This window comes from Sorex fumeus, unplaced genomic scaffold (genome assembly GCF_029834395.1).
Source record: "Sorex fumeus unplaced genomic scaffold, SorFum_2.1 ptg000131l, whole genome shotgun sequence".
NCBI classification, from domain to species: domain Eukaryota; kingdom Metazoa; phylum Chordata; class Mammalia; order Eulipotyphla; family Soricidae; genus Sorex; species Sorex fumeus.
Window position 1 is genome coordinate 22832609 of NW_026606188.1, and position 13073 is coordinate 22845681.

The 13073-nt window shown below is 39.1% G+C and overlaps 1 protein-coding gene and 1 non-coding gene across 5 annotated transcripts in view; both read right to left on the reverse strand.

Annotated features, from left to right (window-relative positions):
• The window catches only part of MAGI3 (membrane associated guanylate kinase, WW and PDZ domain containing 3), a 312781-nt gene that overhangs the window by 203253 nt on the left and 96455 nt on the right, over positions 1-13073 (reverse strand). The gene's annotated exons all lie outside the window — the stretch shown is intronic.
• LOC130015821 (small nucleolar RNA U13) lies at positions 10406-10509 on the reverse strand. Its single transcript, XR_008791149.1, has one exon. It is a non-coding gene; the product is annotated as a small nucleolar RNA U13 (small nucleolar RNA).

Consider the following 13073-nt stretch of genomic DNA (forward strand, 5'->3'; position numbering starts at 1 on the left):
CTGTTGTTCTATACACTGTACTATAAGCACTGCTATGCTACGCTGCTTCCTAGGTATCAAGCTTGGCTGGACATAGAGCAAACAGACAGACAAGTCCCATAGGAGCATGCAAACTAAAAACAAACACGGCAATGTAAATTATGATGCCTGAAAGAGAGATAACTGCTAAGAATTAAGAGAGTAAGGTAAGAAAGGAAATAAGCATGAGGGGAGAAAATGCGGGTACTACTTAGTGGTACTTAGATACAGTGGCCAAGTAAGATTTTAAGAGATGACATTCGCTTGTGGAGGAAGTGAGAGGAAGGAGTTATATGGACACCTGGAGCTAGAGAGGCCCTAAGGCTGGAGTATTTTTAGTATGCTCAAGGAAATGAAAGCTGAAATTTATAAAGTAATGGAGAAAGTGGAACTGCTACCCTGGAGGCCTTATAAATTTCCCAGGGATTAAGAGAGGTCACTGGAGAGCTCTACTCAGGTGAAGTGAAAAAATCAGTTAGTGTTTTAAAGAGTTTGAAAGTCTCTATGGAGAAGAGATTCTAAACAGACAAGAGTAGACATGAGAAAAATGACCAGGAAATCATTATAATGGGAAAAGTAGGGAGAAAGTATGAAGTCAGAAAGTAAGTTAATTTTGCCTAGGGTAGACAGAAGTGGTGAAAAGTTGTGAGATGCAAATTTTCTGAAGTTATGTCCTTAGAATTTGCTGAAAGGTGTGAAATGTGAGAGAATAAAAGGAGCAAAAGACAACGCCAAGAGTTTTGACCTCAATATCTGAACAAGTGTCATGTAGAATGAGAAGAGTCACAGAAAAAAGCAGGTTGGGTACAAAGTTTATGTTTTAGACACGTGATGGATAGATGCCCATAAAACCACCAGCTAGAGATAGCTAGTGGGGTGCCCAAGGAATAATAAAATCTGGAGATACAAATTTGAGAATCACAATAAAAATTCCAAGATAAATATTTTGCGTATCATTCAATAATTGTGGATTTTTTTAACCTGAGATTTAAGACTAGAGATAGTATAGGTGTCAAGGTGCTTGGCGACGCAGGTACAATCCCCAGCATCCCACACTGTTCCCTCAGCCTACCAGGAGTGATTCTTGAGAACAGGAGAGGTTGAAATCCTTGAGAACAGAGGAGGGGGTAAGACCTGATCCCCACTGGGTGTGGCTCCAAAACAAAAGGAAATTAAAATGTGGAAATTACCATATTGTTGATTCTTTTCATTTTAGCCAAATTTTAAAAAGTTTTTGTGGGGAGACACACTAGGTAGTGTTTGATGGCTACTCTCAGCTTTGTGCTCAGAGAAATGCGTGCAAGCAACATGGTACCAGGTACTGAAGCTGGGCTTCCTGCATGCAAAGTAAGCACTCAGTCCACTGAGCTGTCTGGCTCCTAAATTCTGGGAAAAGAAAAAGTGTGTGGGCTCTACTCAGTGGTGCTGGAGCTACTTAGCTCAGCTCCATGTCTGGGCTCCCCTGGCAGTGCTCAGGGAGCCATGTGGCATGGGGTATCAAATCTAGACCTCCCACATGCAAAGCCATTTATTTATTTTTTTTATTTTATTTATTTATTTTTAATATGAGACATCATCAGGTACAGTTGCAGACTTACACATTTTTGTGCTTGGGTTTCAATTATACAATGATCAAATACCTATCCCTCCACCAGTGCCCATTTCCCACCACTACGGATCCCAGTATCCCTCCCACCCCCCATCCCCCCATCCCCTCCATCCCACCTTGCCTCTGTGGCAGGGCATTCCCTTTTGTTCTCTCTCTTATTGGGTGTTGTGGTTTGCAAAAGACAAAACCATTTTTTTTTTCACTTTAAATGTTTGTTTAAGAGAGGCAATACATGTAATTTTCTTCTTTTCTTTTAAAGATCTTTCTTTTTTTGCTTTTTCAAAATTTTTTTCTTACTAATGTATGTACTTTTAAAAGCATAAATGTTCATATATTGAAGTCTCCCTCCCACTAAAATTCCCACTGCAAAACTGATGGCAGAAGTTGACAATGTTTCAGTTTCTTATGTGTCTTGCAGAGATATTTTAGGCACATAAGACAAATGGATTTTCTTTCCTTTGTGTTTTGATTTGGAGGGGGACAGTTTTTTTCATTCAAAGCAATGTTGATGTTCTCCTTTTATTTTTTTTAACTACTGAAGTAAAATTAACATTTAGACTCAGGTGTCTAAGATTATGGTTCAATCTTTGTATATGTTGTGAAATGATTGCCACAATAAGTCTATTAGCTTATACATTCTTAGATGTGCTGTCACTATCACTGTCCTCCTGTTGTTCATCCATTTGCTTGAGCGGGCCCAGTAACGTCTCCATTGTGACACTTATTACTGTGTTTGGCATATCGAATATGTCACGAGTAGCTTGCCAGGCTTTTCTGAGCGGGCGAGATACTCTAGGTAGTTCGCTGTGCTCTCCGAGAGGGGTGGAGGAATTGAACTTAGGTCAGCCATGTTGGCCGCATGCAAGGCAAACGCCCTACCCGCTGTGCTATCAGTAAATGTTAAGTAAATTCACAGTACTGTGAAAAAGATCTCCAGAACATGTTTTCATCTTGCAAAACTGAAACCCATTAAAGAACAGTACTTATTTTCCCCTTTCCAAAGTCCTTGAAACCATCATCCTACTTTCTACATGTAGGTATTTGACTATTTAGATAGGCCATGCAAGGGAAATCATGTATCATTTGTCTTTATGTCACTGGCTTACTTGACATAATGTCCTCGAGGTTCATCCATGTTGTGACATGTACTAAAATTTCTTCCTTCTCAAGGTTTTATAATATTGAGTTATGGGACCAGAGAGATGGTACATGGGATATGTGCCTGTCTTGGATGCTGCCATTCCCAATTTGATACCCAGCTCCACATAAGGTCCCCAGAGTACAGCCCCCAAACAAAATAAAATAAATACCGCATTGAATATGCTACACCATGTTAATTCATTCATCAACTGATGTGCATCTGTGCTGCTGGCACTTCCTGGTATTGTGAATAACTCTGTTAGGATATGGCGTGCAAATATAAGGTGCTTTCAATTCTATGGGACACCAACACAGAACAAGAACTGTGTTCATACAGCATTTCTAAACTGAATTTTTTAAGGACCCAGCATGATCGCTTTCCACAGTGGCCCGAGCATGTGACATTCAGAGTTCTGGTGTACACAGAGTTCTGGCTTCTCACCTCCAAGCCAGCACTGGTCCTTTCCTGGGTTTATTTGCTGCATGTTATTTTTATACTAATCATCCAAATGAACAGGAGGCATCAACTACATGTGCCTCTATACGTGTTTGTGAAAATGCAATGTATTTGCACCAAATACCCTACAAAGAAACACAAGACCCAGTAGCAATAATGCCAACTAGAAAGCTCTGGGAATTAATGGCAATCTTTTAAAAAGTACTTTTTTCTGTTATTTCCTTCACATTATTTGAAGTTAGTACCATGTACATGAATGATCAATGAAGAACAAAGTAAAAATCACATTTTTCTAGACCTTTATTGGTTATATAAAGTTCTAATTTCTAGTGCCAATTCTTTAACTTCTTTTGTCTGCTCACTTTAATAGGTATTTTCAAAAATGGAGTTGCAAGGCTGGAGAAATAGTACAGCAGGTAAGGCACTTGCCTTGCACCCAATCCCATTAGGCCCCTTTAGTCTGCCAGGAGTTATCTCTGAGTGGCGAGCCAGGAGTAACCCCTGAGCACTGCTGGGTGTGGCCCCCAAACAAAACAAAACCAAAAACTAAGCTGAATCTAGATCAAGCTTTCCAACAGCCCATGAAGCACTAAGTTTCCAGACCTTATCTAGTAAAAGGTTTAAATTGTTTGGTTATTTGGGGGCAGTGCTTGGGGCTGCCCCTGGTATAATGTTGGGGTGGGGGGAAGAAGGTGGTGCCAGAAATCAAAACCAGGACTCCAACATTCAAAGTACACACTCCAGCCCTCTGAGCCATCTCCCAGATCAGGATTAATAATTTAATCATCAACTATATTTTTAATTAAATATATAGGTTTATTAAAATTTTCACATATCATTATGACTCTGGGCTGAAGTGATAGCACAGCGGGTAGGGCCTTGCATACCGCTCACCCGGGTCGATTCCTCCATCCCTCTTGGAGAACCCAGCAAGCTACCGAGAGTATCCCGCCCACACAGCAGAGCCTGGCAAGCTCCCTGTGGCATATTCGATATGCCAAAAACAGTAACAACAAGTCTCACGATGGAGACATTACTGGTGCCTGCTCGAGCAAATCGATGAACAATGGGAGGATGACTTTTACTAGTTTTGATCAGTTATGTAATTTTGTTAGTAGTTAATTTCGGTTTAAAATATTACATAAACAGAAACAGGAAAGCAAAGAGCATGGATTTCTGTTAGCAAACATTTACATCTCAATAACCCAGTTTCTTCTACCTATGAACTTTCAATACATTTTGTTAACACTTTACATTTCTTCAGGAAATTGATTTTCACTAATTTCTTTGTGTGTAAGTTATTATTCCCCTGAAATTTTTAGAAGTTAAAGATCATCTTCACATTTTTGGTCGTCTCTTTCTGGGCCACACCTGGCAGAGCTTATTCCTGACTCTGTGCTCAGGAATCACCTTCTGATGGGGCACGCACCTTACCACTGTTTATCATCGCAGTCCCAGTAACTGGCATAATAGCACATACAAAATAGCTACTTAATATTTGTTAAACAACTAAAGGTCATAGAGGGTTACAGTTAGAAGAGAATTTGATACAAGAAGACTTTACCTAAATTCACATCTCATAAGTTTGGAAACCTGTGCTTTCGTTTTCAAAAAACTATAAAAATTTCTTAAAAGCAACAATGCAGTGTTTTGAACCTTACATTACTTACGGGTAGTTCTGAAGCCTAAACCTATATTAAAATTTCACACTGAATTCTCATGAGACTTAGAATTTATACCCCAGAGCATTCATTTAGATTTTGCCACAGTTTCCATATAATACAATCTTGAAAACTTCTATTACTCTAAGTAATTTTCAAAACAACAAATGCCTTTTATTTTATTGGTTTTGGGCTACAGTTGGCAATGCTCAGAAGATCATAGGGATGCCAGGGATTGAACCCTGGTTGACAATATGCATGGCAAGCACTCTACCCACTGTACTATCACCCCAGTCCCAACAATAAATATGTCTTTTAAAATCATTTGCTGCTGGATGAGAGAAATAGTACATGGGTTGAGAGGCTTGCCTGAACACACCCAGAAACCATACATGTTTCCTCAAGCACTACCAAGAATGATGCTTGAGCAGAGGTAAGAGTGTTCCTAAGCACTGTTGGGGTGTTCCCAACCTCACCATCCCACCCCCACTAGAATCATCTGCTCGTGCAGGGAATATGGCTCAGAGGTAGGATAGATATGTATAAGGTCCTGGATTTGATCCCCAGCACCACACTTCCACTACATCTTCCAAATCATTAGCTATTTTAAAATATAAAAACTATGGAAATTTGAATATAAACTATATAATATCCAACAACTGAAATGTCTACAATCAAATGATGCCAAGAGAAAAAAGACTGCAACCATATCAATAGAGACAGCTATTTCTGTACACTGGTCACTGCAGTCAGATGACTCACCCACATGCACTAGAAAAATGACACACATAAATGGAGAGTAGCAATAATGTAAGTGAAGAGTACACAAATGAATTTGTTTGATCTTGAAAGGTTTAAAATTTTTTTAAATAAAAGTTTTGTGAAAAGTACATAAGTACATTTAAATCCCATCCCATCTCCTGCGACAATGTTCATTTCATGCCTTTTGCTCTTTTTTCCTTGTGAATTTTGTTTTTTACTGGGTGTGTTAAGAAGGGTCACTATAAAATCATTTAGATTTGCAAACAACAGAGCTTTGAGATACATCTGATATTGACAATGTAATGCTACAGAAGTTTCATGATTATCACCAAGCTGTTGGTTCACCCATGTACTTTTCTTTTCTACATAAAACACAAAAATTTGGCAGAAAATAAAATCTTCAATTATGGCTTTAAAAAAGAATGAAGCTTGAGGGGTCAGGAGCTAGTTCAAAGTGCCATAGTTTAGGCATGGAATGCAAGAGTCCCCAAGTTCGATTCCCAGCACTCATGCACTCCCCTTAGTCCTAACACATGTGGCTTCACTGGTTGGCCTGAGCACCACATGACTATGATGAAGCCCAGCACCTTATTGTGGTCCAAATACTGACCTACATAGTGGGTCTCTGCCTACACAGTGGGGCTGAGTATCTCCAGAAGTAGCCACTGTGCCCCTTGAGAGTCATTTGGGACCCACCCCCAAAAAACTGTTTTGAATAAAAAGTTATAAAATTCAAATTTCTAAATATTAAACTCAAATATCTAAATGACCGAGATAATTTTCCACAGATTACAGGAGAGTTTTATGCATATGAAATAGGAAGCAGACCCTCATAGATTTAGTACCATAATCATCAGTATGACTGTGATCATCAATTTTATTTCCTGACTGAGAATCATAGGTAATAGAAAATCTCTGTACATGGCTTAGGATGGAATGAATTTTCTGGCGAGGTTAATTCTCCCCATCCATGCACAGGGACTTTCTTAATGTCTCATTCTACTTGTTTTACAAATCTTTCACTTCCTTTGATAAATGTATTCCAGGTATTTGATTCTTTTGGGTGCAAATATAAATGGAATTCTTAATTTCTTCTTCTCATTTGTTTTTTGCATACAGGAATACAGCAGGTTATTTTATATTGATTTTCTAACTTCTTCTTTGTTGTACTCATTAATTGTTTCTAATAGCTTTTTAATGGCGTCTTTAGGGTTTTCAAAATATGTTGTTCTATCATCTGCAAATAATGATAGTTCATTTCTATTCTGAGTCCTTCTATTTCTTGTTGTATAATTGCTCTGGTGAAGACCTCTACTAGAAACTTAAATAATGGTGACAGTGGACAGCCTTGTACTGCTCCTAATTTTATCTTATTTTATTTTTCTGTTAAAGTTTTTTTTTTATTAGTGAGACATATGAGGTACAGTTGTAGACTTCCAAATTTTTGTGCTTGGGTTTCAATTATACAATGATCAAATGCCCATCCCTCCACCAGTGCCCATTTCTCACCACCACAGATCCCAGTATCCCTCCCACCCCCCATTCCCCCCATCCCACCCTGCCTCTTTGGCAGGGCATTCCCTTTTGTTCTCTCTTATTGGGTGTTGTGGTTTGCAAAAGAGGCAATGGGTGACAATCATGTTTGGTCTATAGTCTACTTTCAGCATGCTTCTCCCATCCTGGGAGGATCCTCCCAACACCTTTATTTGGTGTTCCCTTCTCTTTCTGAGCTCCCTTTTCTCCTAACATGTGTGGTTGGCCTCCAAGCCATGGAGTAAAATTCCTGGTACAAATCTCGGCCATTCTTGGGTGTTAGTCTCCTATTTTGTTACTTTATGTTCCCCGGATGAATTCTGCTCCTAATTTTAAAGAAAAAAAATTAAGGTTTTCACTCTTGGGCATCATAAAAGCTGTGCATGTGCATATGTGGCATTTATTAAATGCTAACATATGTTATTCTATCCCAGCTTTCATTCTTTGAGGATAGCAATTCTATCTGAACACTTTAGATATATGAAGATATATTTACATAGAAAAATGCAAAGGCAGGCAAAATGAGATCTTTAAGTTTTATGGGATAAAGTAAAGCTGGGATTATATATTATTTGCAGAGATGCATAATTCTAGAAAAGCGGAACTAAATAGAAAAAAGTAATCAAGGAAAAAATTAAAGCAAAAATAATTAAAACTCTGCCCCAAAAAGACATCTCAAGAAAGGTGTATTATTACTTAGGTAATGTGGGGGGAGTTATAATATTTAAAGGAAAGGAAGGAAAGGCCCTCCCGTTGATCGTCGATTTGCTCGAGCGGGCCCAGTAACGTCTCCATTGGAGACTTTGTTGTTACTGTGTTTGGCATATCGAATACTATCGGTAGCTTGCCGGGCTCTCCGAGAGGGGCGGAGGAATCGAACTCGGGTCGGCCATGTTGGCCGCTTGTAAGGCAAATGCCCTACCGCTGTGCTATCGCTCCAGCCCATAATATTTAAAACAAACAAAAAAAAACAGGAATGAGCATATGAAAAACGCACTTTCAGGTTACAGATTTGGGATAGAGAAGAGATCATTGACAATGATGGTTGGAAGGGATTGCTCTGAACGGGAGATGTGTGTTGAAAGTGGGTGAAGAACCAAATATGATGGCCTCTCAGTATCTTTATTACAAACCATAATGCCCAAAAAGGGGAGGGGAGAGACAGAGAGATAGAGAGAGACAGAGAGATAGAGAGAAAAAGAGAAAGAGAGAGAGAGAGAGAGAGAGAGAGAGAGAGAGAGAGAGAGAAGGAAAGTGCTTGCAATAGAGGCATTCTGGGTGGAATGGAGACAAGAGGGATATGGGTGATATTGGTGGTGGGAAATGTACACTGGTGGAGGAAGGGATGGGTTGAAACACTGTATGACTGAAACCCGAATATGAAAGCTTTGCACCTGTATCTCATGTTGATTCAATTAAAAAATAAAATTTTTAAAAAGAATCAAAATTCATCTCTGCAAGCAATCTCTTCTAATTCCTCTATCTCCCAGAACTTTTTAAAGATAGAATGCCCAAAGGCAGTTTTTGAACTTATTCTCTTACCACAGGCTCACTCCTTTAACAAACCCATTCAACCCATTGTTTTATATGCCATTTATAAACCAGTAGCTATCAAATTAAAACATCTCAGCCCAAACATTTGCTCTGACCTCAAGGCTCACATACACAGCAGCCTACTCAACATATTCATTTAGATATAAATTTAAAATACCCTGAAGTAAATTTTTGATCATTCCTCGGAGAATTGTTTAATTTTTTCTTGGTCATTATAAATGAGATCTTTCTACTTTCTCTGGGTTCCTTCTGAGCTGGAGGGATAGTACAGCAGATAGTACAGCATTTGTCTTGCACACTGCCCACCCAGGTTTGATTCCTGGCATCCCATATGGTTCCCTGAGCATCACCAAAAGTAATTCCTGAGTGCAAAGCCAGGGTGTGGCCCTAAAAACAAAAACAAAACAAGCCCCACCAGGAGCAGTTCCTGAATACAGAGCCAGAATGCACCCATGAGCATCACCAGATGTGACTCTCCAAAAAAAAAAAAAAAAGGAGAATCTTGATTCATTTTTCCAATTAACCTAGTTAATCTCCCAGACATGATCTCTAGAGAGTCAGGAGACCCTAATTTCCAATTCTATCTCTTCCACTTACATTCTAGATGACCTAGCTTGAGATTTCCAACCTCTGATGCACCTAGAAAAATGCCTAACATAGAGAAAGTGATGAATAAAATGGAAATATCCACATGGAAGAATGGTAACATTCCAATACTCATTCTTTTCCCTTTAACAATATAGCTACTACACTTCCTGGTCTCATTTGCAGAGATGTGTCCACATGACTAAGTTCTGGCCAATCGCATGTGAGCATCAAGTTTTGGGTATTCTGAAAAGCTTGTTTTCTCCCTTCTACAGACTAGAATGTGGATCTGATGTTGGCGATTGGGATTAATAATAATTGCAAACAAAAGCAAGGGGTGGGGAACTGAAATAAAAAGATCAGAAGTCTCTGGGAATGTAGACCAGAGATGTCCAACTCTCAAATCTGTCAACTTGATGCCATCCAACTAAGACTCAAGCACACAAGAAAACCTGCTTTCTGAATACAAAATGATAATACCTACAAGTAAATTCATTTTGCTACTAACAATCCATCTGCATCTTTTGACAGCATATTTTTGAGCTAAATTTCCAGATTATCCTTACAAATGTACGAATTCTCCAAAGATATGTCACTACTGAAAAGATTCATGTGAACAGGGGGAAAAGAAAAACCCAAACATCAGCATATATGGGAATTTGTGACAGCACATTAAAAATGAAAAAAGAATGTACCTTTTCCTTGAACATTATACCCTACTGCTTCATGACTATTCATTTGATAACATTTATTCAGAATAGCATACTATATTTCCCATTAGATAGGAAATAAAACTTTCAGTGGGAAATGCTAATATAAAGCTGAGGGAAAATAAACACACTCATGCCTTTTTTGCTTCCCACCAGAAGTACGGTAGCATTAAGTGGAAATTTACCCACCAAAGCCGTGAACTGTGCTGACAGCAATTACATACCTATCGACACCTAATTTATCCTAAATAACAATTTTAAATTCAGTATTTAGATCAAAGTAGCCACATTTTAGCTACTTTTCTGGACACTGCAAGTCTAGATAAAAGACAAATGCACTACAATTACATTTAGATCATTTTTCCCCCTTCTTTCGCATCAGATAGGTAATATGCCAGATACATAAGAAGATTTAAGGGAGGCACATGTCACACAAGCATGTGACCATTAAATCATCATGCTTATGAACAAGAAAAGGTCTTTTTTAGATTATGACTAAGTTCTGGCCAATGGCATGTGAGCACCAAGTTTTGGGTATTCTGAAAAGCTTGTTTTCTCCCTTCTATAGAAACATCTGCAAGGTACAGCAGGATCACAGAAGATACAGCACCGAAAGGTGCCCATGAGAAACACATTAGGTAGTGCTCTGTCAGAAAAAAAATTGAAAGGGTGGAAATTTCTGTGACTGGCAAGTTAGGTGACTGTATGTATTACTGGTAAAAAAAAAAAAACTGAAATAAAGGCCCAGAGGCTTAACAGGATTTATTAACAAACAGCTCAATATAACTAAAGATATGAAAGTGATCTTGACCAATGACCAAACCATAAAGTGTTCCATAGCCTCCGTGATATAACATTATAGATCCCATGAGATTTACTGGGAGAAGTCTTTTATCCCTAAACTTGTAGAAAATTTAAGAAGAAAGGGAGAGATCATTTAAAAGTCTGAGAGCATGCCTTGCACGTGGGAGACCAGGTCTACCCCCTCCCCCCATACACAGCCCCAGATGTACTGCCAGGAGTAATCCCCAACTATAGAGCTGGAGGTAATACCCGAGCTCCATGAAATATGGCTCAAAACCAAACAAACAAAAATCTTCTTTATTAGGAACACATCAATGTTGAAATGAAAGAAGGGGGAGGACGGAGGATGAATTAAAAAAAACACTATCTTCAGCTCAAGAGGTTAAATACATGCTCCATTACAAAATTTATGAGTGGAAACATGTAAATTAGTAGTTTAGCAAATATTACCCCAAACACATTCAACTGACCACATTAGTTTTTTTCCAAACCAAAGAACTTTAGATAATTAACTTTTAGAAATTTTGGGATCTTGCTTCTGTGAAGAGTTTTATATATTATGTTTGAGAATTAGTCAGAAGGGACTTTTGACAATGATACTAAATTTCTACATCCAACAATCCTATTTAGTGGAGGCCAACCATGAAAATTTCAAAAGCCAAAAAGACATCTGCATTGTTTAACTGCCATTGGGTTCCTGGAACCTGACTTAGAATCATTCCAGAAAGTCTTACTATCTAATCAAGCTTATAATATTGAGCTATCAAATAACAGAGCGAATAAAAATGTTAATACAAAATAAGTAAAATAAAAGAATGAAAGTGGTAAAGAAGATGGTTTGATACTGTTAAATCATAGGATAATAAAAGTGGCATTATTGTAGAGAGTATAGTTTTCAGGACATATTTAATACTTTATATGCAACCATTACATACAAAAATTAACCCAAATTAATTAGGGAGGGCCTATAAACCTAGCAGTTCTTAGAGGCTGCATCTGGTTCTGAGCCCAGGGACCACTCCTGAAGGGGCTCAGGGGACCATATGTGGTGCCGGGGATGGAACCACAAATTTTGTAACAAGAGCCCTACCTACATAAGGGCTCCCAATTGTATACCTCTTATATCAAACTTCATATCTAAAGTGGATAAACAATATTTCTCAAGTGATCACTATCACTGTATCATTGTATCACTGCCATCCTGTTGTTCATCGATTTCCTCGAGCAAGCACCAGTAACATCTCCTTTGTCCTAGCCCTCAGATTTTAGAAAGTGCCACATTAGAGGTTCTTTCAGGGTCAGGGGAATGAGACCCATCACTGTTACTGGGTTTGGGCATATCGAATACGCCACGGGGAGTTTGCCAGACTCTGCCGTGCGGGCAGGATACTCTTGATATCCTGCCGGGTTCTCTAAGAGTATAAACTAGATAATAAGAGGTCACACAGCGCCAGGGGCAGTTGGTGGGTGTAACGCCTACATACTGGAAGATGGGGGATCTGGGTCGAAGAGGCCCAGTCCCTATCCGAGTAGGCTTGGAGATCTCAGCCTTGGGTCCCGCATGCTTGGGTTCCTCTGCCGGATCCTTCATGCGTGAGGCTCATTGAACGTGTGGAGAGTGGTCTTAAGCATGGCTGTGGCTAGTTCCAGAGGTCTTCGGCTGCCGGGGCTCTGCTCAGGGCGGGGAGGGAAACTCAACCCGCCCCCCTTCAAGGGGCCCTGGTCAGGACAGCCAGGCGCGGGGGCAGGAGTCTCTGCGCTGCTCTCTTCCGGGAGATGGGTTTTATAGTCTCTGGGTCTTGGCAGTTGATGGGATAACACGGAACCAGGGGCAGTTGGTGGGTGTAACATCTACCTACTGGAAGATGGAGAATCTGGGTGGAGGAGGCCCAGTTCCAAGTGATCACAGTCAACTTTATTGGATATAATCTTTTTTTAACTATCTCAAGAAACAACTTTTAGTAAACAGTACATAAAATGGTGCAAGTTCTCACTGCTCAATATTTAGTATTTAGCAAATCAGTAAATCCTTTTCTATAGTATTTTTAAGACTTTTCCATTTCAATTATGCATAACTCAAAAAAACAGATAATTTTCAAAACCTTTGCTCTTTATAATCCTAAACAGCATTCCCAAAACTTGCTACGTTCAAGATTACTCTAAATTAAATGTTATTTAATAATCATTTAGACAGTAATTATTAAAGTTCCAAATATTACAATATTCATAAAGTTACCAAA